We start from the raw sequence: 27,542 nt of genomic DNA, 5'->3' as shown, positions 1-27,542 counted from the left end.
CTTAAAGACTTCAGGGTTTCTCTGAAAAAACAAACCAGGGAAATCTTTCTTACACTGCAATCATTAGATACCACATACCCTTCCTTCCCCCGTGTCTCTCTCCTCCTCCTCCTTTTTCTTCTTCCTCCTCCTCTTCTCCTCTTCTACCCCTGCTCCTCCTTCTCCTTTTCTTCTTGGTCTATACCACATATGCTGCTAAGTCACATCTCCCTTGACTCACAGTCGGTTTTCACAAGCTGATAGCAGGTTAAGGTAACAGGAAAGACTATGTCATAAACTGGATATGTTACTTCAAAGTTCCAAATGCATGTTAAGATAAATGTATAATTACTGCAATGCAAAATGACTAAATGAAAATATCAAGTATTGTATGTCCCACCCTTGGACAAGCACTGCTTTAACTGTTCAATGTTGTCAGGCAGACATTTATAAAGTGCAAAAAAACCCCCCAAAAAACCAACCCAACAACAACAACAACAAAAAACCCAAAACACACACAGTGGGAATATAAAAGGAGACACTAATCCTGCTTTGTAATGAAGACTCTGAAGAAATGTCCCTGGATGAGAATGACAGTATCCAATGACCAGTGTCGTCTTGGTAGGAGACAGAAAAATACCCCTCCCCTAACCCAAGATCTCTACAGGTGAAAGACAACATCCTGCTACATGGTAAAGCTGCCTTGAGGTCATTGCAGACAGACCTTTCAAGCTATCTGAGGGCTTCAGGGTTAGGGTTAGGGTCACTGTGTCTTTAAGAGTGAATGAAGAAGGCAGAAAGGAGACAAAACCATGTGTGGTTCTCACACCTGTAATCCAGTAGGAGTCTGCCACAGGTCTCCGGCTGGGTTGGACCACATACTGAGTTGTAGGCCAGCTTGAGTTTGAATGTGACCCTGTTTCAAACAGAGCCACACAGCACAGAGCAGACAGGTAATGAAGACTTTAGACTGTCCCTAACTTCACCAGTAGACAGAGGATGGGGCTGCAATCCCAGAAGAGCTTATGGACTAGGGGAGATGACACAGGTCAGGTGGTCATGTGACCATGCCGGCTGGCATCTTGATTTTAGCCCAGTTAGATCCGTGTTGGAGCACTGAATTGTTCAATGATGAGTTTGTAGAGAGTAGCTCAAGGTTAGAACACATGCCTACTACTCACATTGCAAAAGTCATGGCTTAATAAGCTTGTACAGTGTTGAGCTTGTTACAGCTGCCTTTGGGAGCTAAGAAAACTTCCAGGGTCAGATACATCCGAGGTGGCCCCTGAGGAGAGGCCGAGAGCCTCTGCTCCTTTCTACATGGATCTGGTGTTTACCGTAGGAGAGAAAGGGGGCGATTTTCTTGCGCATGCCATCATTCCAGATTGACCGGAGGAAAACACAGAAAATTCATTTAACCAAAGTGCTAGGACACGTGGAAGCCTCTGTAAACAAAGACCCAAGCATCTAAACTCAGCATGAGGAAAAGGCAGCTGTGTACATGTCTTGAGTCTTGTAGGACACTCTGCACAGCACTCTTTGCCTCTGGGTATAGAACAAGACACCTATCACCTTCTAGGGAGGATGGCCAGAGAGTTTCTCCATGGCCAGTATGCACGTTGCCAAACAGAAGGCCAGAGAATGACCTCACTGGCTTCCTCGGGGTTAGGGCAGTGAGTTCTGAGCCCACACTACCGTCAAACTCGGCGTGGAGTTTCTGACTGTGTTCTGAGTGCACATGTGCTCTGATCTGTGTAAGAAAGCCTGCATGAGGATCCAGATGTGGACTGAAAAGGGGGCTCTCAAGTAGAGGCAGAGGCATGAACGTCTGTGGAGTGTCTAAAGAAAATACGTTCTCATCTGGCAGGAGGCATGGTTAGGGGGATGAGAGTATTTGAATCCAAGGCACTGACAGAGAGCAGACGGGGAAGGGCCCGTGTGGCCTGCCAAGAAGCTAGGCTTTTGTGTCATGAGGCCACAGGGAGTCAGGCCCTCATTCCTGTCCTTCTGTGTGGCAAGAAAGAGGATACCATTTGCTTCCCCACAGGCCAGTTTACTCACGGCATCTCCGTTTACCCACTGTTCTCTTGGATTTCTGGAAGCCTGAGATCTAGCCTCTTTTTCAGACACAAGGGAGTAGGTCTGCCTTTGCTGGGCTTAGGGTCTTGGGCTGGAGGGTCAAGTGCTGTCTGCTAGGAATGGCTGAACTGTGTCCCAAGCAGCTGGGTCACTTGGAGAGTCTCTGAGCTGCCTCCCTGCAGGCGAGAACTGTCAAGGTGTCCTCCCTAAAGCCTGCACCACACGTGCAATAGGGCTGCAAAGTTGCACAATGTGGGTGGGAGGTGGCTGCAGAGTTGCATAGGGGGTGGGCTGGGGCTGCAGGGCTGCAGAGCTGCACAAAGTGGGTGGGAGGTGGCTGCAGAGTTGCATAGGGGGTGGGCTGGGGCTGCAGGGCTGCAGGGCTGCAGAGCTGCACAGAGGAGCTGGGCTGGGACTGCAGATTTGCGCAGGGGTGGTGTTGCTGGGGCTGCAGGGCTGCACAGAGGAGCTGGGCTGGGACTGCAGATTTGCACAGGGGTGGTGTTGCTGGGGCTGCAGGGCTGCACAGAGGGGTGGGCTGGGGCTGCAGAGTTGCATAAGGTATGAGCTGGGGCTGCAGGGCTGCAAAGTTGCACAGGGGGGTGGCCTGGGGCCGTAGGGGCTGAGTTCTGGGCTCCTCGCTTCCGGCGCGCCGTGCTGTTCAGAGGCGGCTTATTTTCCTTTCTGCGAGTTCCGGCGTGGAAGAAAGGGACAGTAACACATTCCAGATGCTTTTATTTTTCTCCTCCTGTAATTGGAAACAAAAATATAGCATGGCTTTTAAATGGAAAGTGCCAGAGAGGGGTGATGCTTTTAGCTCTGGGGTTTTAACCATGATTTAGAGCCCAGCATGAGGCTGTGGCCCGTCATCACCGCAGCTGGTTGGCTCACGCTGCTCCCTGCAGACCAGCTCAAGGCTTTATCTCGGAGCCCGGGTGAGCTTCGGTGGTGAGTCCTATTTTAAGAAACTCTAATACACGAACCAAAATGCACAAAGCAGACGGATCTGGGCAGGCCGAACAGCCACACATTCAAAGGACGATTGTTTGCTGGAGGCCTCCTCAGCTCAGGCCTCCCGGTTCATCCATGTTCTCCATCCAGCACATCGTTAATCAAGGAGGAAGGGGGCGAAGCCGTGTTCCAAGCGGGGAAACTCCAAGAAGAAGATGAATTATAAAAGCCCAGAGACAGGCTCATGTAACCATAAGACCTTAGGAAGAAAGGACCTAAATTGCCACAGGCCCACTGATTCCCCCTCAGCTTTGCAGAGGTCCTCATAAGCCCGGGTTCCCAGACCTGACTTACAGCCCTGTCTGGCACTGTCCCAGCTTCCTGGTAAGTCACTCAAAGAGATCAGCCTGTGCTAGCAGGAGAGAATGGAAAGCTCGAAGCATCCCTTGGAATCATTTGTTCTCCCCATTGGCCAATCACGCTGGACAAACGGGACAGTGGAGGAAAGCAGGATTCCTTAGACCTGGGAAGGCCTGGCTCCCACCAACAAGTCACGATAATAACAGAGTCCGTTCCCTCCAGGGAGATCATCACAATACAACGCAGATCTAGAACCCCCAATCTGACAGCAGACCAGGAAGGAATGATAAAGCTAAACAGCCATTCCATCCTTAAATCACTTGCATAAAGCCCCGTATGAATGGGATCCTGATCTCTGGAGCAGATAGTCAGGTCTAGCCTCTATAAGCCTGTATGAATGGAATTCTGAGCTCTGGAGCAGGTAGTTAGGTCTAGCTCTTATCTTTTGTCTTCTTCAAAGTAAATACAGACAACTTTCTGTGTCTGTGACTTCTATACCCGTAGATTTAACCAACCTGGATGTCAAGTCATTTATAATTGTCTTTGTTCTGCCCACTAGACCTGCTTCCACCATCATTCACTAGACGTAACTAGTTTTTTTTTTTTCAAACAAATGTTGTTCTGTGTATTTGACCACCAGCTGCACGATGGCATCATACAAAATGCATTCCATGTGTTGAGAGTAAGTTCTTCCTAGGTCCTTTCTACACGATGGTGTCACTCTCCTACTGGTCTTCTATGTCAGGTTATTGTGGAGTGTTGTCTGGTGTTACCATTCAGAAACCCTTCATCAAATTTTAGCTCCTGTCTGACGAGGAAGTCCTCTTGTCACAACGGTTTGCCCAACATCAGTTTTCTGATTCCATAAATCTCTCTACCTCTGTTATCAATGATCTTACCATAAAATAAAAAACTTGTCCTTAGACAAAATAAAAAGACTCCAAAAAGAGATAGACTAAATACTTAAAGATTGAATACTTCAGTTGCCTGACACCCTGTGTGGGGTGGGGTTTGTTTGTTTTTTTAAAGATTTACTTATTTTTATATATTTGAATACATTGACGCTGTCTTCAGACACACCAGAAGAGGGCATCAGATCCCATTACAGATGGCTGTGAGCCACTGTGTGGCTGGGAATTGAACTCAGGACCTCTGGAAGAGCAGCCACCACTCTTAACCACTGGACCATCTCTCCAGCCCATAGAACAACGATTTTTTTTAATGTTGTAGTGAGTACAAAATAAGGGTTTATGTGATCAACTTGACCGTATCTAGGATCACTAGGAGAAAAATCTCTGGGCACGTCCTGAAGAATTTTCTGGATTAGACGAGTCATTGTTGACTTATAATCCTTTGAATACCTGCTGCTCAACCATCTTGTAAAAGGTATGTTACATTTCTCTTTGAAATACAGTTGTTTATTTGTTTGCTTGTATGTGTAGGGATATGAATGTGCCCAGGTACATTTGTAGAAATGAGAAGACAACTTTCAAAAGACTCAGTTCTCACCTCCCATATGTGGGTCCTGGGAATCGAACTCAGGCCATTAGGTTTGGCAGCAAACATCTAACAACCCCAATGTAATGCATCCTCACTCTCGTTATCCAGGATGTATTAGGCTTTTCTTTTCTTCGCGGCTTTTGAAACAGAGTGTCATGTAGTCTAGGCTGGCCTTAACCTCAATATGTAGCCAAGTCTGGCTTTGAACTTGTGAACCTCATGCCTTCACCCCCTAAGGTGCTGAGATGATAAGTGTTTGTGGTACGATGCCCGGGATTGACCAGTTCTTTATAAAGTTCACAATCCTTTTACACCGTGATCTGTCGGTCACCTAAATAGATGACACAATAATTAACTAGTTTAAATCTTTCTGTAGTTGGGGGTTCCATCCTAGATGTTTGAATTCAGAATCTTTGGGATTAAAGATTAAATCTGTTCTCTGTGACCCAGATGAACACTGGGGCTGAGAACCTGTGTAGGACCATCTTCGACTACGCAGGGTCTTGGGGTGAATTGAGGAATTGGCCCGTTGTCAGGGAGCTCTGTGCTCTGCTTTGTGGCTGCTCTTCACTAGCTTCTTCTACTTGGGTTTGAAGAGTCACAGGGAGGATGAGTGAAGGGCCTCCATCATCCTGGCCGAGCTCCCAGCCTTTTGCTGGTCTGCTTAGTTGGATCTAGTAGGGAACCATGGAGTCTTTTTTTTTTTTTTTTTTTTTTTTCTGGGAGGCTGAGCCAGGGTTCAGCCCCTCTCCTCGGGCCCCTGTTTCTCCAAACTCTGAATAGCTGAGAGGCCTTTCAGAGAAAGCACGTGGGAACTCGACCAAGATCTAATTACAGAGTTAGACACATGTAGGAAAGAGGGAGCGAGACAGGATCCCCCCCACCTTTCACAGTGCAGGGGAGCAGTATTTGAATATTCTCTGCTTATCTTCTAAGTGGTTAGAATCCAGGTAGACCTCCGTTGTTTCTGTGTTGTTGATATCTCCATCCAGCATCGTCAGAACCTAGGACAGATGGGGTCCAGGCAAAGATCACACGTTACTATGGCTCCTGGGGTGTTTAGAGGTCTTCAGACTGTACTAGCAGCTGATTCAGGAATTGTCTAAGCACAACTCAAAGCTGCTCTTCTCACTTGGATCCACTGGCTCCAAGTCAAGGTCCCCATAGGAGGATGTGGAACATGAGACTTTCTGAAAGTTTTTTTTTTCAGTCCATTTACGGTCATACTTGTCTTCTTGAACTTTAGCTAAAGTAAATAATTAAGGGTGTGCTTTCCTGAATAGCTACAGTGCTAGCTGCAGTATTGTTTGCATTGTACTGGGGGTGGGGTGGGGTGGAGGGAAACCCAGGAAGAGTCCAACAGCCAACCATCGAGGAGCAAGTAAATGAAGTGTGTCATTAATAAAAATCAGGATCTGGGCTCTGCTCTGGGACGGGCAATGTCATTTGTTATCGTTTAAATGCCAAAAAAGGCCCCTTCCAAATCAGCGTGGACGTTGTGATCTCACGTTGCATCTACGTGCTGAGCGCGTTCCTTTTCCCTTCGCTGTGACAAAATGCCTGGCAGAAACAGCTTCAACGGGGAGGGTTTATTTTGGCGGGCAGTGTGAGGACTCAGCCCATCACAATGGGAAAGGCATGGGGGCAGGAGCTGGAGGCAGCATCCACAGTGTCACCAGAGGGCCAGATGCTGGCACTCTACTTTGCATTCTCAAGCAGTCCAGGACCCCTGTCGGTGGAGTGATGTCATCTTCATCCAGGGTGGGGTTTTTTGTTTTTCTTCCGGTGAACTGGCTCTGAAAACACCCTCACAGACATCCACAGGTTTGTCTCCATCGAGCTGACAAGACTAGCTGTTACACATGCCAAACCTAACAATGATCCCCGGGGGAAGATTAAGGTGACTTTGATTGCTGCCTTCTTTGCATGTTGCATTGTCTACTACTGCTGTTACTGGTGCTGTTGCAGTTGATAATGATGGCGATTATTATTATTATCACCACCACCACCACCACCACCACCACCACCACCACCACCACCAACAACAACAACAACAACAACACCATAACCACAGCAGCAGCAACAGCAACAGCAGCAGCAGCAACAGCAGCAGCAGCATCAATCATCAAGTACTATGAGCAATTGCTAAGAATCTAATGTTGTGGTATGGGGAGAGTGAGCCTCTGAAAATGAGGCTGGATGACAGTAAACTTAGTCCCTGCCTCTCCCTAGAGAGCGTCCACAGTCATCAAGGTTGACTCTCCAAGCGCATCTCTTCCCAACTGTACTTCCCAAATCCATCGTAGTTGGATGGGCTGCAGTGGGCCTTACCCACGGGCATCATGTGTTTTCATCTGGCAGAGAAGAGATGTTCCTGACTGATGCCTGGTATTTCCCAGGCCTCCTAAAAGAGTGGCAAATTACAGACACTGGGATCCAACCAAAAGTGCATCTCAACTGAACAGTATCCCCCCACCCCCTTTCCACCATTGTGGGGGACCAGGAAGGAGGTCAATATGCTGTATCCCCCATCCTGAGCTCAGAGTAACTGAGTAGAATACTAAGGACCATGTAGATGGAACCCCCAGCTCTTTTATTTTGACGAACTTGTCCATGGTTACGTCACCCTCTTAGCCGAGTGGCCCTGCTGATACTGCAGCTCTGAAGGAAGCTCGCTCCCAGACCTGTGACTGACTGCACTAAAGAGCTTTTGGCCTCACCATGACTTCAGTGTGGTGCGGCTCTCTACACGCAGGCAGAACCCAGAGAAGAATGGCCTGAGTTCTCCAGCAGAGCACACCCATCAGCCCTAATGGGCCCCTTGGGAAGCATAAAGGAGGGAGACGCCAGAAGCATTATTCTAAAGTAAGGGTCAACACACTGCTCCCAAGAGCTACATCTGGCACGCTGCCGGCTTTTGTAAATTAAGTTTTCCTGGAACGCAGCCACACGTGTTCATTTATGTGTCGTCTAAGGCCGGGTTTGTGTTCCAAAGACACAGTTAGGTAGTAACAGTGGAGACTCTGTAGCCTGGGAAGCCAAAAATGTGTTCATTTATCCCTTTCCAGAAAACGAGTCTTGGCTCTTTCACTACAGGGTGCCCATCATCCAGGAAGTCCAGAAGAGGGGCGGAGACTCCCCGATGTCGTCATCCCTGTTACGCATGCTTGCTAGCTGTCCGCTCTCTGCTGCTGAGTTTCCTTTGCCAGACGTTTAAGCTCCAAAGTCCACCTCCCAGCCTTTCCTCCTCTCCGAAACTTCTCTCAGTTGCCTCGAAGACTGTCACAGTCTAAGTCTTATCTTGAAACTTAATTGATTGGCTCAACCCAGGACATTTTTGGGATGGTTTGGATACAGTTCCAGTGTGTTTCCCAAAGGAGGTTGTGTGCCTGTGTGTGGAGGGTTGGGATGGAGTACAGTTTAACTCCTAGTCACATGGAACAGAATCCAGATAGGATAAGAATGATTAGATGCCCGGAGGCCTGCAGGCCAGGAATACAAGCAGAGCCTCATCAGCATCTTGTACCTCACCTGCTGGCGGCTGCTGGCTCTCCTTGGCATTTGTGGCTACTTCCCTCCCATCCCCCCTTTCCTCTTGCTTTGTACTAAATCTCCTTAATTAAATGTCTTAAATGGATACCATGCTGGTGTTTAGGGCTCACCTAGATGCTCTAGAATAACCCCTATCATCTCAGATGCCTTAGTTTAGTAAAGCCTAGTTTTCCAAACATGGTCTGTTTCACGGCTTCTGGGAATTAGGTTATGTGCACATTTCTCTCTCTCTCTCTCTCTCTCTCTCTCTCTCTCTCTCTCTCTCTCTCTCTGTGTGTGTGTGTGTGTGTGTGTGTGTGTGTACTGTGGAACTTACTATGAGAACCCAGTCCTGGACTTGACTAATAGGAGAGGAGGTCTGGTTTGTGTGAGGATTTTTGTAAAGCTGTAGAAAGATTTGGGGGGGGGGGGGTGGTGGAAATGTCCAGGGGGAGGAACATCACTGTCCCCTTGGTATCTAAACCTCCTCTGCCCAGAAACCAAGTCCATTTCCACTGGCACAGGACATGGGCATGGCTACTTTTCTCATCGCTGTGACAAAAAAAACCAACAAAAAGAGTTTAAGGAAGGGGAGGTTTGAGGGCTGAAATCTGTCCTTGCAAGAGGAGGTGCTGGCATGGCAGGAGCCAAAGACAGGTGGTCACAGTGCATTCCACTGTGTTAGACTCAGGTGTTACCTAGGCGACGCCAGTCAACCTGACCATTAGGATTGCCTGACAACAGTCTGTTCCTACAGACTGTCGAAGCTTTTGCCTGAGAGTCGGGGAGAGGAACTGAACAAGGATTCATATTTAATTGCATAATTCAGACCCCGGAGCTGTATCTCCGCCTCATTTTCTCCAATTAAGTATGAAGAGAATGTGAGGGACCACGGCCACCCCCCAAGGGAGCAACTGGAATGTGTTTCTTGTGAACTTCCTGTGTCTCAGGACAAGTGTTGGTTTCAGCATCTTTGTCTTGAAGTAAGGAGGCTTCTTGCAAATGCCATCTTACCTCAAGACTGTAAACACTTCAACTGCCTTTCAAATACAGCCAGAGACCCACCCAGCTCCAACCTCTGGGTCCCATTCTCTGTGACCGTGCCTCTCAGATGGAGTACCCTGTACCAGGGGCTGTCAGCTATTTTAAACGATGCTTAGAAATCAGTTTCTTTGTGGCAAGGACCACAGAAACATCTTTATAAGGCACAGATTTCTCAGCATCCCATTGGCACAAAAACACGGGGGCCCGGCTAGAAAAGAGTGCTGCTGTGTTTTTAGAATCTGGGTTCTTTTATTCTTAGGTAATGGGGCTCATTCAGTTTCTATAAATCCTACTTGCCCTTCTGTGGTCTGATTTCAAAGGAGCGTCCCGTGCCTCCAAGCAGCCTTTCCAAAATGCCAAGGCCTACGGCTGCTCTATTTAGGTGGCAGAACTGATATGAGTTTCTGTTTTGGGCAGAGGGTGAAATAAGGAACTTTCTTTTGAGTGGGCCGTTCTCAGGACGCAGCTTGGCAACATGGCCGACTCCCCGCACATGTGCCCAGCATATGTTGGTCTTTCGTCTAAATACTGAGCATGAATCACTCTGGCTCTGCTCAGTGGGGATTGTCAGAGCGTGCTGTTCCGCCAGCAGGGAAAGCAGCATTTGATTTTCTGGGAGTGAGGTGATGGGCACTTTTTTTTTTTCCTCAGTAAAATATGAACAGTGAACACTGTCAGTCCCCACTGTGAGGACTTAGGGAAAACAGAGCCAAATGACCGTTGGATGACGTCCCCTCAGTGGGGAGCTTCTAGATAGCTTTTCTGCAGGCTGCAGGCTGCAGCATGCAGGCAACCTCTGGAGAGAAGGAGGTCCTGGACAAAGCCCCAACTTGCCAGGAATTCCCGAGGCAACAGGAAAATGCTGAATTGTGAAAAGTCTGGAGTGAGCTGGCCCACATCTCCTGTTTGGCTCTGATGAAGTGAGCCACTCCCAGCTCCCCAGAGGCACAGTCCTCCAGTAAATGGGGTTCTGGTAGTTCACCTGTGACATCTGGTCCCTTACAATCGCCAAGGGCCTGTATCCCTTTGGAGATTACACTTTGAGAGCTTCAAGAATTTTCTAGTGGTTGGAGCAACTCTGGGCAAGGTGGACCAACTTGAACTTACTGCTGGAAGATTTTTCTTTGGGGACCCTCCATGTTTGATATTGGAACCCTTCAGTCCCTTGGGGATATTAGGTTCTTTGAGGTCTCCATGGAAACTCAAAAGGTCAAATATTTCTAACATGCTCTAGTAGCCTGAGCATATTTTTTTGGAAGGTAGAAATCCTGAGCACTGGAGAAGAAAAATCAAAAGTGATCCAGTCTGAAGGGATCTTATGAACAGAAAGCCAGAGGCCTCTGATGGATGTGTGACCCATCCACCCAACCACATGCACACGCTTACGGTTTATCGAGCCCCAAGATCAGATGGCTGACAAGGAAGGTGTGGAGAAGGGGGAGGAGGGAGAAAGGAGAAGGGACAGAGACTGGAAGATGTCCTGGTTTCCAATGACACCTTCCTCTTCTATGTTCAAGTTCTGACAGTGGAAGGGCTTATGGGGCAGTAACTTGGCAACTGAAAGAATGCTGACCCAGTGAGAATGAGAGCGAGAGAAAGAGAGAGAGAAAGAGAGAGAGAGAGAGAGAGAGAGAGAGAGGAGAGGAAAGAGGAGAGAGATCGCACTCGAGAGAGACAGGCAGAGAGAGCGATAGACAGAGAGTGAGAGACAGAAAAGAGAAGAGAGAGGAGCAAGAGAGAGAGCAAGAGTGAGATAGTACTTGAGAGAAACAGAGGAAGAGTCGGAGAGAGAGGCGAGCACAGAGGAGATGCAGAGGGAGGTGCCTCGTCACTCTGTTCCACAGAGGCTTGGGGTGCTGCTCAGGGAGAGATTACCCAGAAGCTCACACTGCTGTCCCAGGGCATCTTGTACTCATGGGAATTTTGTAGCCAGCCGGGACCCGTTCTCTCTGGCGACCCTTCTTGTCCATCCTTATTCCTACTCATCATCACTAGCACCTGGGCTCATGGAAGCATCAACAGAGATGCAGAGCATTTAAAGAGAGGCATGAGCTGAGCCCAGGGTCCCTGTCTTAGGGTTTCCATTGCTGTGAAGAGACACCATGACCAAGGCAACTCTTATAAGGACAACATTTAATTGGGGCTGGCTTATAGGTCAGAGGGAACCTGTCCATTATCATCCTTTATCATCAAAGTGGGAACATGGCAGCATCCAGGCAGGCATGGCGCTGGGGGAGCTGAGAGCTCTACATCTTCATCTGACTGCAGTCAGAAGACTGGTATCCTCAGGCAGCTAGGAGGAAGCGCTCAAAACCCACACCCACAGTGACACACTTCCTCCAACAAGGCCACACCTCCCAATAGTGCCACTCCCTGGACCAAACATATTCAAACCCCCACAGTGCCAGAGGCCAGTGTGGGAGGCGAAGCCTCTCCACCTGAGAGGTCAGTGATAGCGTTCTTCTTAGGCAGGTCAATCCTGTGATTCTTCCACATTCCAGAGTCTCTGTCCGAGCTCCTTTCTCTGTGGTCACTTTGTCCCTTCCAGCTCTGTCTGACCATGGCCACATCCCTCGGGCTCCTGGGGAATTTTCTAGAACATGGCAGGCACATTGCCAAAGTCTACTTGTCTCTCCAAGCACAGACCAGAGAGTCTCTTGTCGATGGCTTTTCTGTTTCTGTCCAAGACAAAGCTAGAACTCACAATAAGGCCCGAGGCTAGGCATAAAAAGGCCTGGGAAAGTCCCTCTCTGCTGTGGGTTAGGCTGCCATGGGAGAGGTTTCTAGATTTGCCCCTTCTCAGTTCCAGGTCAGCTAGGGCGACAGACGTTCCAGCTGGGAATATGAGGTGACACGAGAATCTAATTTCAAAGGGCATCCCAGCAGCCCCCTGCCAGTGTTTACACAAGATTCCCATAAAGATGTCCATGTTTGCTGCAGACAGGAAGTAGTCCATTCTCTTTATGGACCAGAAATCAACCATCCAAACAGACAGGAAACAGCTGTGTGCCCCAAGTGTGTGCCGTCTCTCCCACTCCATTTCTGTCATAGGAATACTGCACAACGGTCTAGTCTCATCCACTTTTAAACAAATGTCTACTCTGCTCCGTGTTTGCGTAGCCTCACTAAGGTCTGAATGCCTTGGTCTGCCTCATCACAGAAACGAGTCTTTTCTTTCTGGAAGACTCTAGAATATTCCTTCTCTTGAGGCAACCCAGTATGTTCAAGCCCAGACCAGAACTCAGTTTAGGCAGGGGTCTTAGTTCAGTTTTGTTAGCAAGGTCTTTTTAGGAACCCCAGTTTTCTTGTCTATATAGTGGCCAAAACTAACTCTATGGCAGCTCCCCTTGTGACCCTGGGCTGCTCATATAACCTCTCTGGGCCTTAGTTTCCTTTTCTTTCCTGTGAAATTGGATCAACAATGATGCCTCCGTTCAGTTGCTAATATTGGCCGAGTTACACTGTACTGTGTGTTGGCCACCCCATGCCGCCTTTTGTGAGGGTTCACACGGATGCTGCTGGGATACTGTACAACATGGATGATATGTCAGTGATTCTTACCCACAAATAAACTCCAGGAGCCTCTTCAGGATGGAGCTGTTCTAATTTCTGCCCTTCTCTGAGCCGTGCATGCCTGTGCGGGAGATTGGTCTGTGCTGCGAGTTTTCCCGTGTGGATGTCTTGGCATTCTGACTAACTGTTGAGCTAAAATAATAGACAACAGCACCAATCAACTCCAAGTATAAGGAGACTCGGTGTGGCATAAGTCTTTGATGCTCAAGAAGTATCTCCAGCCGGGCGTGGTGGCGCACGCCTTTAATCCCAGCATTCAGGAGGCAGAGGCAGGCGGATTTCTGAGTTCGAGGCCAGCCAGGTCTACAAAGTGAGTTCCAGGACAGCCAGGGCTACACAGAAAAACCCTGTCTCAAAAAACCAAAAAAAAAAAAAAAAAAAAAAAACTCCAAGTCTATTTCTGGAAACCAGGCTGGACTTGTGACTTCCTTTAAGTAACTGGAAGGGGTAAAGTGATGTCACGTCATCAGATTCTCTAAGCTGGGACACCACCTTCTGTCCAAGGAGGAGGCTGTCACCTACTGGAAGATGACAGGCGTGCGGGGGGTGACCCAAGGAGCCCTGGTACCAACTGCCCATTATGGTGAAGGCCCTCACTGAGTTCTAAGCAACACGTGGAATCCATGCTCCTACCAAACCTAGCCAGTACTATAACATGCAAGTGACTTAGGTGTTGTTACTGCGGTGGCTCTCAGCCTTCCTAACACTGCGACCCTTTAATACAGTGCCTCAAGCTGTGGTGACCCCTAACCACAAGACTATTTTTGTTGCTACTTTGTAACTGTTATATTTTTACTGTTCTGAATTGTAATACAAATGTCTGTGTTTTCTGATGGTGACCCCTGTGAAAGGGTTGCTTAACCCCCAAAGGGGTCTTGATAGGTAAGGAGCCACTGCATTAGAGGACCCCCTTTAGGAAAAAGTATTCAGCATGAGACACAAGCCTCAGGTCATCTAAAGGGAATGTTGGGTGCCAAGGCTCAGGACAAGATACAAATTTTGGTACCAGAACATTTAATTCAAATGTCTTAGCCATTCTGTGTTACTGCGACAGAATACCTGAAACTGTGTGATGTATGAAGAGATTTATTGACTTAGTTATTCCTTGACAGGGTTTCATTATGCAGCCTTGACTGGTCTCAAGTACACCACTGCCCTGCTTCATCTTAGTACTGGGTGGCCTGTCTAGCTATGCCCGACTCACAGAGTCATTTTTTTATAATTGTAGAGGCCAGGAAGCTGAACGTCAAAGGGCTAACCTCTAGCAAAGGGCTTTCTTGTTGTGTTATGCCCTGGCGACAGGCAGAAGGGTAGAGGGGTCAGTGAGAACAAGAGAGGACCGTATTGTTTTGACAAGTGTACTCTTGTGATGACGACGACAACAGCGACGATAATCCATTGTGAGGGTTCATGATCTAACCATCTCTTAAAGGTCCCACCAACCCACACTGTACAGTGCAGACTAAATGTCTACCACACTGAAACAGTAGAAACCAAAGTCCACCATTTGTACCAGCAAGGTTCTCAGGCTTGTGGGGTAAATGCTTTATTGAGACATCTCCCTAGGACCTGGGGACTTTTTTGGGGGGGGGTGCATCGACTCTGCTTCTAACACTGGTTGAAAGAGGTCACAGGGCCCTGACATTATGGAAGAAAACCCAATCCTGGCCTGAATGACTTTATGGGATATGTTTCCTTGACCGCTGTTCCCTTTGAGTTTCCTTAATCCCTAGTTTCCCTTAGCTGTAACAAAGTAACCGACAGCGATACATTGGGAAGGCAGAAGTGTGTTTCTCATGCTATTGCCGGTGGGAAGACCAAGCAAGGCCCAATGGAGCTGGTGTCTGGTAGATCCCATATTCTTGCTGAGGAGGATTAAAGCGTGGCTGTGGGGCATCTGGAAAAGGCCACACTATTCCTACAGGCCCTGAACTCATAGCCTACCTCCATCTCTAAGACCCCTTTCCCCCATCCCAGAAAGACTATCACATTAGGCATTAGGTGACAGCATGTTAATCTGGGGACATGTCCATTGTGTACCATTGATCCTGTTACTCAGTCAGGTAGAGCATCCTTGGTTTCTCTCAGGTCTCTGTAGTTCTGTTCTCCCCGCCCTTCACTCCAGAGAGCACATGAAGTATGGGCAACCCTGCTAACCCCCTAAAAGTACCCAACACATCTCTGACCCCTGGTCCACACTCACTTACGCCTAGGACTGCCTGTCGTCAGCTGTGCCTGTGTGCACCCAGAACAGGATCTTAGAGGACACAGGCACATTACTCTTGCACATCCGAGGGTCAGGAGCTATGTCGTCACTCAATCCATAGACTCTGGGAAGTTTTCATCCTGCACTTCATTCCCCACTGGACACCCTTCTCTTCTGTGTTAGCAAGTCCACACTGGCCAAATGTTTCTAGCTAGTTATGTCCTTGGGCCATGTCCTGTGAGCATTCTCCATAGACATGAAGTACTATGAGTACAGACTCTGGAGTCTCCTCTATCATGGGGTCCATGACACACTTTCTTATAAAATGGGGAAATGGCAACCTGCCTTGGAGTTTGCTGTGAGGATGAATGGGGCTCACATCCACGGGTGCAACTTCTAGAGCTGAGCCTGGTATGTCACAAACGTTGGGAGTAAGTGGGTGAGTCCTGTTAAAACTCAAGCTCTGCACCGTTTGCCAATTAATGTGACAGCATCTCTCCTTTGTCCCCGTCACTCTACGCTGTCATTCTGTGTCACTCACCCCGTGGTGTTCTCATCATTATTACTGCTGGGTATTTGTTCAGTCCCTTCTTGTCTCTCACTGCTACACATGGGATAAAAGCCATTTAATACACTATTGCCTTTGCTATCATGAAGACAGACCGGTGAACGTGTGCTTTAAAAATCTAAACCAGCAAGTGTAATAGAGGCTGGTAAACCGCCCTTCGCTCAGGTCAGCAGGGTCCTATAGGAGCCCAGGGCGAGAACAACGCTTATAAATTTTGCAGTATTCTCTGTACTGCTACAATAAATTCTGCTGGGATAACCAGGCCATTACCTGGGGCTTACAAATATTTTGGTTACACATCACTTGCATTTTGAGTGTAACCGGTTTTGACGTTTATTTAGTGGCTCCATTTCATCAGGGTTGAAAAAGAGGTCACATCATTCAGAACAGGTCCTGACAGCAAGCAGCATTTCTTCCCCGTGAACTGCTTATTGCCAGGGAGACTGTCACCGCCGTGGTTATACCATGGTTTCTTATAGCTTGGTTGGCAGGTCAGGTCATTAAAGTATGGAGTTTAAAATAATTTAATTTAGGTTTCGTAAAAAAAAAAAAAACAAAAAACAAAAAAAAAAATACACGCACCTAGTTTAGAAAGTCAAACGATATTAGAAAGTTTATATGAACATAAGAGTCCTCTGGCCTCTTCCTATTTAATTTCAGCTCCACCAAGGCAAAGACCTCTACTGAGCTTTGAATGTCCACTCTGAAACTCCTGTTGCAATCTAATTTCATTGTAACAGTATGAAGAGGCAGGACTTTCTAGCAGGGAGCAGGTCACCGGCCTCCATCCTTATGATGGATGTGGTGGTTCGAATGAGAAATGTCACTTATTTAACTTTTGGTCCCCACTGCTGGTGGTGCCTTCGGATGCCATAGCACCTTTAGGAAGTGGATTCTTTCTGGAGGAAGTGTGTCCCTGGGGTAGGAGTTTTTTAGGGCTTAGAACCTTGCCTTGCTTTCTATTCTTTCTCTCTCAGCTTCCGGTGTGCAAATGAGAGCACCCTTAGTCTTCTCACGGCTTTCCTTGCAGTGGATCTGCTCTTCATTATTTGTGCAGAAAACTCAGGTAGCCCATTCAATCCAGAGAAGAATTTCCTTAGATGTTTTTTTTCCTGTGTTTTTCTTAATTAATACATGTTTCCTGTATACTCTCTTCTATAATTCCTATTATTCAATGTTGATATGTCTGGAGAAACACAGACATATCTAATTATTTCCTTTTTCCTTGTTTATATCCTTTGTTTGACTTTGGGGTAATTTTTTTTTTGTATCTGCTTCTTCCACATTTTTCTGTAACAGTTTAAAAACTTTCCAGTGTTACACTTTGAATTTCCAAGGGCTTGCACATTTACCGAATGTCCCATCTTCTCCGTAAGCATCAGCTTTTTGTTTCAGACTCGCAACCTCTCACATATCTAAGAAGAACATTAAGGTTGTATCTGTTAATTAATTTCTAGGTTGGAATATAAAGTGTCAAGTTTCATTATGATATTTTATCCATGTAAAGGCTTTGTTTGTGGAGGAAAATGTGATATTAAAGCTTCAGAGGCGATTCTGTGGCATTTAGACAGGAGTAGGGGAGACCAGAGACAAGAAAGGTGTCAATCCAAACTAATGGTATGTGAAAAAGCCGCAGGGGGGAAAAATCTAATATTATTAAAACAATTAAAAATAAAGTAAAAAATTAAGTAGACTTTGGGTAGATAGAACTGCTCCCAGAAGCCGAATATTAGATTATTAAATAAAAAATCCCAGTGTTAGTAATGACCTACCTCCTTATACGTTGTTGGTTAGGGAGACCCTTGAGGTCCCCAGCAATTGTTACTGCTGTTGGTTGCCTACCAGAATTAAATACTAGGACTCTATTGCTAAAGATACCATAGGCTACAGAGAAATCAAGCTGGCGCTGGACTGAAAGCTAGCTATAAATCACAGCCCTTGTAGTGTTAGGAGGCACTATGCAGACTGCCTGGGGGGGGTCAAAGTCAAGTGTCTTACTCAGCTGTGAACCCCATAAGCCACACCATTGCTCACCAGGGAAAATGGGGCAGCAGTGGCATGGAGGTTTGGGGGTAGCCAACTACTTTACATTGAAATTAAGTTCAGTTCTACAAGAGGGAATTCACATGTGATACTATAAACTTGGCCAAGAGCCCATCACTGGAAGGTCATAGGTCCTAATAGAGAAGCTGTAGTTATTATTTTGTTAAGTAGACATGATGTGTCCATTCAATAGTCTTCTAAGTATTATGTTCAAAGCCATAGATTTGTCATGATGTCAGCTTTGTTCCGCAAAGCTTCCTTTGGTAAGGCGCAGCAGCAATCACAACACTCATTGGTCAAGTGCTGAGATTAAGTGATCAGCTATGGTCAAGTGCTGAGATTAAGTGATCAGCTAACGCTCTTCCATAAGTGGTGCCTCTGTGTCACCCCTCCAAAGCTCAGAGAACATCACAGAAGGAGTGATGCAAAGAATAGTAGAAGAAAGGAAGGGATAGAGGTTTAAAAACGTTGTTCTATACTTAACATGGTCGCCACCCTCTTGAACTCAAACCATGCGCCTCCCTGAGGGTTTTGAGGCAATTAACCGTAGTTTTGAAGGAAGGAGTTCACACGGCACCAATCCTCCCTGAGGACCTGTAACACTAAACAGATGCTGGGATGTGTGAGGGGATATTTTCCTCAGTGATGTAGTCACTGAGAAGGCACATGCCCCTTCAAGACAACCTCATCAAACTCATCTCGCTCTCCTTCTCCCTCAGTCTCCCCCCTACACAAACACAGACAGACAGACAGACAGAGACAGAGAGAGACAGAGAGAGACAGAGAAAGAGAGAGCTGGCTAGATGGCTCTGTGGGTAAAGGTCCCTGCCAGCAAGCCTAATGACTTGAGTTCAATGTTCAGGACACAGTAAAAGTAGAGAACACATTGTTCTCTAACCTCTGCTCACACACTGTGTGCCCCCACCTACAGATGCACACAGACACACACACAGATACACACAGAAACAGACACACACAGACACACACACAGATACACACAGAAACAGACATACACAGACACACATACAGATACACACAAAAACAGACACACACACACAGATACACACAGAAACAGACACACACAGACACACATACAGATACACACAGAAACAGACACACACACACAGATACACACAGAAACAGACACACACACACACACACACACACACACACACAGAGATACACACAGACACACACGCGCACATGCACACACATTCACACCCAGAAGATAAACAAAAAGTTTTTAAAAGACAGGATAGTAGAGGGATAGTTATTTAGGAAGAGAAATGGGATCAGTTAAGAGCAGGAGAAGATGTGACAAAGATATCCTATGTACAGGTATGAAAGAGTCATGAAGAGGACCATTATTATGTGTGGCTAATATATAAAGAGGGCTTGCCTTTCCCTATTCCTCACACACTCTCTTGACTTTGATTCCTCATCTGCTTTATGCTCCTTATTTTTTCCTGTCTATCATTCACTCCAGACACTTCTGCTCAGCTGTCTGCTGACCCCTGGCTGTCCATCTCATCACAGGTGAAACATGAGCAATGAACTGTTCTTAAAAGTCGATGGGGGAGTTGGCCACACAACATTGTGAACGTGTGAATCATAAATGAATTATTCATTTAAAAGTGGTTACTTTTATGCCATTAGAATTCCATCTTAATACAAAAAAAATTAAGCAGAGTACAAATCTGTACTGAGAATCTCTCTTGGGGAAACCTGAATGAGATTGGCCTAGGCTCTCACACATATGTTACAGTTGTACAGCTTGGTCTTCATGTGGGACTCCTAACAGTGGGAGCTGGGGCTGTCTCTGACTCTGTTGTCTGTCTTTGGGACCCTTAGGGCTGCCTTGTCTGGCCTCAATGGGAGAAGATGCACCTAGCCTTACTGCAACTTGATGTGCCAGGGCTGGTTGATATCCATGGGAGACCTGCCTTTTTCTGAAGAGAAATGGAGGAGGAATGAGAAGGACTGAGTGGAAAGGAGGAAGGGAGACTGTCATTGGGATGCAAAATTAACCAGTTAATTAAATAATTGATTGATTACAAAGAATCTCTGTTGGCCACAGAGTAGTTGCCATTGAACTGGAGGCAGGGAGCTGTCCCAGAAACGTATTCTTCCCTTGGCAATACCACATGCCAGAATCTGTAGACCTTATGGACTAGAGTCTAGCAACTAGACGGTTCAGTTCTGGCGAGGAAGGTTCTAGGCTCGTGACTAGCCCAGAGCACTCACATCTGGAGCTCAGACTTAGAGGGGTGACAAGCGTGAGACCAGGCACGGAAGAGATGGCTTAGTGGTTAGCAGCACTTGGTTGCTCTTGCAGAGGACATGGGTTTCGTTTCTAGCACCTATTTTGTGTCTAACAACTACCAAGTGACTCCAGTTCCAGGGACCCCAACGCCCTCTCCTGGCCTCAGTGGACGCTGCACACATGATCCATATCCATCCATGTAGCCAAGACATTCATACACATAAAAATATCCTTGGTATGGAATTTCTCTCGACTCTAGGGTACCCCTGAAGTCAAGGGTACTTGCACTCAACCTCTTAAGAGTCATCTTTGGGGCAGCCCTTCCAGGTTAGGAGGTGGTCAGTCTCTTGGCTGCATAGATCCATGAGGTCCAGGTTAGAGAGCAGTGTTGTCCCCCAGATGCAGATGTGGGGAGCTGGAGATGAAGTTCTTTTTTGTACTGATTCTATCTCCTGACATGGGGGTACTCCAACTTCCTACTTCCTTTTTGACACTCAACATCCTTACCCTTCTGCTTTTTATCTTCAGGCACCAAGAAGACATCTTTTTGGCACAAAGTATTCCCCTGAGAGGTTACTCCAGAACCATGTCTCCTGAAAGAGATATTGGCAGATGCATGAAGGGATGATGTCAGGAGAGCTTTTGTGTCCAAACCTCAGCTGTGACCCTCCCTGGCTCCTTACGTGTGTCGGGATTTGAGAATCTCTGTGTCCCTGATAGGTTGAAGGACATTCACCCCAATCTTCAATCCCAGTGCTTGGGCTGAAGCCATTCCAAGATCAGATGCCAGCCGCTTTGGGGTGAGGAATTACGGAGAGCCTCTGAACACTCATGTGGCCTCTTAATCCTTTCTGTACCTTGGCACAACCTTTGCGTACAAAGACATAACTCCCATTCAAAGTAAGTGAACACTTGAAACAAGATAGTCCTAGAGGGAGAGGCTACTGGACGGAGCAGGGGACGGCTTGAGACTGTTGGCTGAAGTGGATATGCTCTAAGTTTTTAAGATTAAAAGATGGCGGGCAAGGAGCTCAACCGTTGGCTCAGTGGCCATTTGCCTTCCAAGGGCAAGCCTTTGAGTCTCCATGACCTCGAGGGAACATTCTAGACTACAAACTAGAGTGGTTGCAGAATCCACAATCAGTTGCGCACGTACTTTAGAAGAGTCTGAACAAGCCGAGGAAGCTGAAACAGCTGCTGATGTTTTAAGAAAGAAGGGAGGGTGTCCTAATTTGCATATAGTACCTGCTTCGTGGGGACAGAGAATAGGAAAGGGGCTTTGAGGTCCAGAGAGGGGGAGGTACTTCACCGTTGCATGATTCCCTTTCAGATGTTACAAAACAATACAGCTCCGTCTAAAGCTGCATTCGGAATCCAGGCTGCAGCTTCTGCGCGTGAGGTTAATTTTAGAACCTCAGAAATGGAGGCGAGTCGGTGCGGTTTTGGTTTCGTGGCTCTGGAGAGCAGTTTTCTTACACTTCTCAAGGTGACTGTCTCTCTTCCCACCGCTCACACTTCCTTCTCATTTGGTCCCTTCCTTTCTTATCTTTCTCTCACTCCCCTCTCACCAAGAGGTGCCCCCCTCGTTCCATTTCCATATCACTGAGGTCCTCTTCAGCCTTGGGGACCCCACCTCACACTCCCCCCCAGAACCACAACGTACCGCCCACTGCCAGGCCTACCTCTGAGCTACCCCTCCAAGCCCCTGGAATCGATTCGTTCTAGACTCAACCATCTTGACTTGTTTTCTGCCGTTGTGACTGAACACCGCGTACTCGGTGGTTTATATAAAGTAGAGATTTATTTAGCTCACAGTTCTCAGGTCTGGGAAGTCCGTGTGTGGGACTGCCCTGCACGCCAGAGGGCACCCCAAGGGCAGACAGAATGAGCATGGCAGCTGAGGTCTCTCCCTTTTATAGACACTCAAACCATCATGTTGCCTCTACCTGCCTGACCTCATCTAACCACAATTACCTTCCAAAGGCTCCTACCTCTAAATACCACTAACATATGAGGCTGGGGATTTCTGAGCCAATGACTTTGAGGGCGACATAATCAAATCTTACCACCATCGTATGTCTTATGGGCTGAAAGGTTTGCTTATTCCCAGAGTGAGGCTGTAGTGTTGCATGTGGGAGCTCTTCTGTTCCCACCATACCTGCGGGACCCTGTTCCCTCTGCACGGAGGACCCAGTGACTCAGAATTAAACACACGAGGCCGTGCCTACTGGTGATGCATCAGCACATGTCCAGGACCAACTCTGATGTGTAAAGCCTTCCCAGTCTGCTCATTGGTTCTCTGAAAATCTAGTTTCCACTGGTCCATTTTTGCTTGTCTCTTTTCTTCTCTTTGGGGTGAGGTCTCAAGTCCTACATGCCAATTATTACTGAAAAGGGCTTGAGGGGGTGGAGGGTGGGCACAGGTGAGAAAGGAGCCCATGCGGTGAAATTTCATTGTTACCAGCATCCCTCAAGGCTACGTGGTTTGGGTCTGATATATTTTCAGTGCCCTGAGGGCAAAAGGGGAAGCCATTTCCTTTGATTTGCCAAACTGGCTCATCTTACTGACATTGCTGAGAAGTGCTTGGTTCTTGAGCTTGCTTTTATGAAGAAGCAAAGTTTTGAACAAACCTGACCTCAGAAGGACCCTGGAGTGTCTGTCACAAGGGATAATAGATCCTGAGCCCAGGAAGAAGTGAGGATCCAGCTGGGGTCCCCTGGCTTCCCCGGGCCCTGGGGTCTGATGTGGAAGAGCCTTGGAGAATGGGGGATGGGCAGATGCTTTCTAACTAATTTAATGCGCAATTCAGAGTCATCACTCTCTGTTCACTCTCCTTTTGTGTAAAATTTGGAGGCATCGAGTGAGTCTCAAGGTGAATTCCCATGGTTTGAAGTTTTGAGGTTTAAAGAGTGGTATATAGTGCATACTGGGGCACGCTGGAATGTCTGTAAAGCCAACTGTTACACTGGCTTCTAATTGTTTTGCTTCCTCCGTTTGTCCATTGGCTCACACTGCTGTTTTTTGGAGATGGGGTATTGCTATGTCTCCCTGGCTGGTCTTGAAATCACAGCACTCCCCCTGCCTCATCTCTAGAGAGCTGGGATTGCAGGTGTGAACCATCAACACTTGATCACCTTTGCCATCAGCCTTCACTTAAACCCAGTTTGGAAGACACTGACTACCTGTGTGTTACGTTTGAGTGATTTCTCAGCTACTTATCATAGTGACGTGTGACATAGCTGCCCTTATTATTGTTACATGGAAGAGTGAATGTCCAATTACATTGTGTGAGTCATTCATGACCAGATATGACACTATTGTCCCCACCACCCAGATCATCCATGGCCAGATATGACACTACGTCCCCATCACCCAGGTCTCCTGATCCCCAAATCTGTGTCTTGCTTCTCTCTCTTAGAACAAAAAACAAGACACAGGTCTACTTTTAATACTTAGAACAAAATCATATAGCATCAGGGAGCTTGGGGGGTTGGGGGATGGGGTGGTACCTGGGTCCTCGTCTCAGTCCACTGGGGCTGTTTCATCTGCTAAGGAGAGAAAGTTCCAACCCCTGTTATGTAACAGCTGCCGAGTTTCCCAGGAAAATCACGATCCTTTCAGCATCTCAGCTTTGAGAACTGCACTGGGAATGGTCTGCTGGATATTTTGGGCCAGATCTATACCAGGGGAAATAATCAGAGTAATTTGAATGAGCTTTTTTTAAGCCCACTAAGCACCATGGTGAGTCCGTGCGTCATCAGAGAAGTCACTTGCTTCTCAGAGGTGGCTCTCTATGGCTCCCATCGTACCGGCACATCCCAAGCTTGTTAGCCAACAGGCCAAACCAGGAGCTAAAGGAGCCATTGGCTGTATCAGATAAATTTAGAAGGCGCCAATAGCTCCTACCATTAGCTCAAAAGAAGGGAAAGACAGAGAGGATAGTATCAGATAGGAGCAGAAAACTACTGCAGGGCACGGGGGCTAGAGAGAGCAATCTTGGTGCAAGTCACTTCTTGCTGTGACAAAATGCCTGAGCAAGTTAACGTCATTGAAGGAGAGGTTGATTTCAGCTCAATCTTAGTGAGCTCAGCCCATGGTTGTTCTGACCCTATTGCTCCTGGGCCTTAGTGAGTGTCTTAGTTAGGGTTTTACTGCTGTGAACAGACACCATGACCAAGGCAACTCTTAGAAGGACAACATTTCATTGGGGCTGGCTTACAAGTTCAGAGGGTCAGTCCATCATCATCAAGGTGGAAACATGGCAGCATCCAGGCAGGCATGGTGCAGAAGGAACTGAGAGTTCCTTCTTGTTCCATCTTGTTCCAAAGGCAGCTAGTAGAAGACTGTTTCCAGGCAGTTAGGAAAAGGATCTTAAAGCCCATGCCTACAGTGATACATCTACTCCAACAAGGCCACACCTTCTAATAGTGCCACTCCCTGGACCAAGCATATACAAGACATCACAGTGAGACAGGAGGTCATAGTGGGAATCCTGTGTTAGAACGGCAGGGGTTGGAGGTGGGGAGCCAATCCCAGGTAAAAGTATTTACCAGTGATTTACTCCCTCAGCTGTGTCTCTCCTCCTACCAACCCACATTGTGAATTCACAATGAATTAATCTGTTGATAAGGTATCTCTACTAGTATCGCCAGCTAGGGAATGAAACCTTCAAAACGGGCACAAGGGCTGTGGAGACAGCTCAGAGGCTGAGAGGGCTTTGTCCACCTACAGAGGACCAGGGTTTAGATCCTGTAACTTCAGCTCTAAGAGATCCAGTGCTCTCTCCTGGCCTCTTCAGGCACTTGCACTCACAAGCTCATAACACACACACACACACACACACACACACACACACACACCCTTTGTGGAGGATACTTTAAATCTACACTTTAACAGTCATGAACCCTACATTTCAAAAGGATAGAAGGTTTTTAGAAGTTGTCATAATAAATGTGAAAATGTGAGCATACACACACACACACACACACACACACACACATTTGAACTTAAGCATTACATATGCTTATGCGTATTGAACATGACGTGGAACTCCACTAGTCTGAACAGTTTTTATGACTTTATGAACCTACATCAAGAAAAATATTGGCTTTTCTAAATTATTGGTGAAGAAAATGTGTTATGCTTCATATATATGTTATAGAATTGTTTCATACATATGCTATAGAATTGCTTCATATATACACTATAGAATTGTTTCATATATATGCTATAGAATTTCTTTTCAGCCACGAAGAGCAAAGTTCTGGCATTTATGAGAAAAATGGTTGCAACTGGAGTAATCATGTGAGGTGAACTAAGCCAGTCTCAGAAAAGCAAATATTGTAATTTTTTCTCATTCATGGTTCCTAGATTTTATAGGTTCCTAGATTTTATACAGATACATAAATCAGGTGTGTGTCTATGGCACGGAAGTGGAGGTGAAGCTGCCTGGGGGACCAGAGGGGACCAGTGGGACAAAAAATAGAGAGCAAGGGGTTATGGGGGATAACCTTGATGTTCAAAATATGCTTCCACAATAATAAAAAAATATGATTTGTTATTTTTTAACAGAAAAAAATTTATTTTTTCATATTTGATGTGTTTGAGTATTTTATGAGTTGTAGTGTGTGTGTGTGTGTGTGTGTGTGTGTGTGTGTGTGTGTGTGGTGTGTACCATGGAATCCTATTCATTCCTGGTGTCCTTGGCGGTTAGAAGAGGGCATTTGGTTCCCCAGAACTGTTATTAGGGATGGTTGAGAACCACTACATGGGAACTGGGAACTGAACCCAGGTCCTCTGCAAGAACAACAGCTGCTTCAACCACTGAGCCATCTTTCCATCCCCAGAAAACAGATTCTGTTGTTCTTGGCTGTTCTCTGCTGGGGTTGTCAGAGAGCTGCCATTAAAGGACAATGGCAGGGCCTGATGCTAGCTTTAAGAAATGATCATGTGAAATGTTGGAATCAATATAATACAGGAGCCATAAGTCCTGGGCCCTAATTATAAATCTGTTCAATCTGCTTAGGTGATTTCAAAGATCCTACCTTTCTGCCCTTGTCCTCAATTTCCCTGTTTGATTAGTTTTGACAGTTTGGCAAGGTGAGCTCTTTATTTAAAGCATCCGGTATTGTCTTGCATGGTTAATCCTATTGCCAGTGAGCAGAGGGTGTTTGCTGCCTCTCCACACCAGTTTCACGGGGGAAATCACTGATTTACTGACCCACATAGTTCACACCCAAGGGGCCAATTCTTAGAACCCTCCTCCCATAGCAGGCTGTAGACTGCAGGTTTATGCTCCTCACTCCAAATTCACATCCTGAAATCCCAACCCTGACATAAGAAATGGGGACTCTGAGGGGGTCTGGGTCAGGAGGGCAGAGCTTTCAGGGATGGGATTAATGTCTTTTTAAAGCCCAGAAGCTTCCTACACGCATGTCCACGATGCCTCTAGGTTCAGACTACTGATGAACTCAGAAGGAAAAGATTCTATATGTAGCCAGGAGTCAGTCTCTCTGTCTTTGTCTCTATCTCTGTCTCTGTCTCTCTGTCTCTCTGTCTCTCTCTCTCTCCATTCACTCATCTACTCATACAGTCATCTACCTACCCATAGAACAATCCATCTATTTACTCATCCATCCATCCATCCCTCCATCCCTCCATCCATTCATCTATCAATTCATCCATCTATTCATCCATCCATCCATTAATCCACCCATCAATCATCCATCCAACAACTTATCCGTCCTTCTGCCCAGTTCACATGTCTATCTACTTATCCACCCATCTACTCAGCTGTTCATCTACCCCACCATCCATCTGTCCACACATGCTTCCAGCCAACCATACTTCTTCTCCCAAAATACATGTATTTAATACTAACTTTATTTATGGGGGCAGTGGCAAGCCCTGCTCGAGAAACAAAGGCATACTGAAGAAGAGTGCGTGTCATGGGGGAAAGAGAAATACACTCAGCAAGGGTAGAATAGCTGGAACAATCGGAGCTGAGGAGTGAGAGAGGGCAGCCCGGTCCTCTTCACCCTACCTCTTTATCCCACTCTTTATCCTGGACACCTGGGTACCAGACCTATCTTTGTGAAACTTGTGACCTAGTTGAGATTAATTATGTAGTCACACTTACACAGCTGGGGAAGAGAACACTGCGTAGCAACTCCACAAAGGCTCCCACAATAAATGGCTTTATTATACACACCCAGATCTCTTACTCAACCAGGGAGTATCATCGTGGTAAATGCTCCTCATTTGCAGAGTATATTCATGTAAAAGAATGAAAATTGGATATACTTCCTTTTGGATATAGTCTGACAGAATAATTTCTATTAAGTCATTGTTGCTGTTATTATTATTATATAAATTTATAAATAAAAGGGTAGTAGTCATTGCTGCTTTACTCTGACCCTGTGACTTTGAGGGTGACTGTGGTGAA

At 46.7% G+C, this 27,542-nt stretch overlaps 2 long non-coding RNA genes across 2 annotated transcripts in view; one reads left to right on the top strand and one right to left on the bottom strand.

Annotated features, from left to right (window-relative positions):
* Positions 1–2,776: 2,776 nt before the first annotated feature.
* On the bottom strand, positions 2,777–3,696 carry Gm36116. Its single transcript, XR_385040.4, has 2 exons — positions 3,364–3,696; positions 2,777–3,268 (listed from the first exon to the last, which is right to left on the bottom strand). It is a non-coding gene; the product is annotated as a predicted gene, 36116 (long non-coding RNA).
* Positions 3,697–4,560: 864 nt separating this feature from the next.
* Positions 4,561–27,542, top strand: part of Gm36063 — a 40,568-nt gene continuing 17,586 nt past the window's right edge. The window contains exon 1 of the long non-coding RNA XR_876234.2: positions 4,561–4,755. This is a non-coding gene — a long non-coding RNA (predicted gene, 36063). The remainder of the gene's footprint in view (positions 4,756–27,542) is intronic.

The sequence above is a fragment of the Mus musculus genome, chromosome 16 (genome assembly GCF_000001635.26).
Source record: "Mus musculus strain C57BL/6J chromosome 16, GRCm38.p6 C57BL/6J".
Lineage (NCBI taxonomy): Eukaryota > Metazoa > Chordata > Mammalia > Rodentia > Muridae > Mus > Mus musculus.
This window is presented reverse-complemented; position numbering and strand designations above follow the sequence as displayed.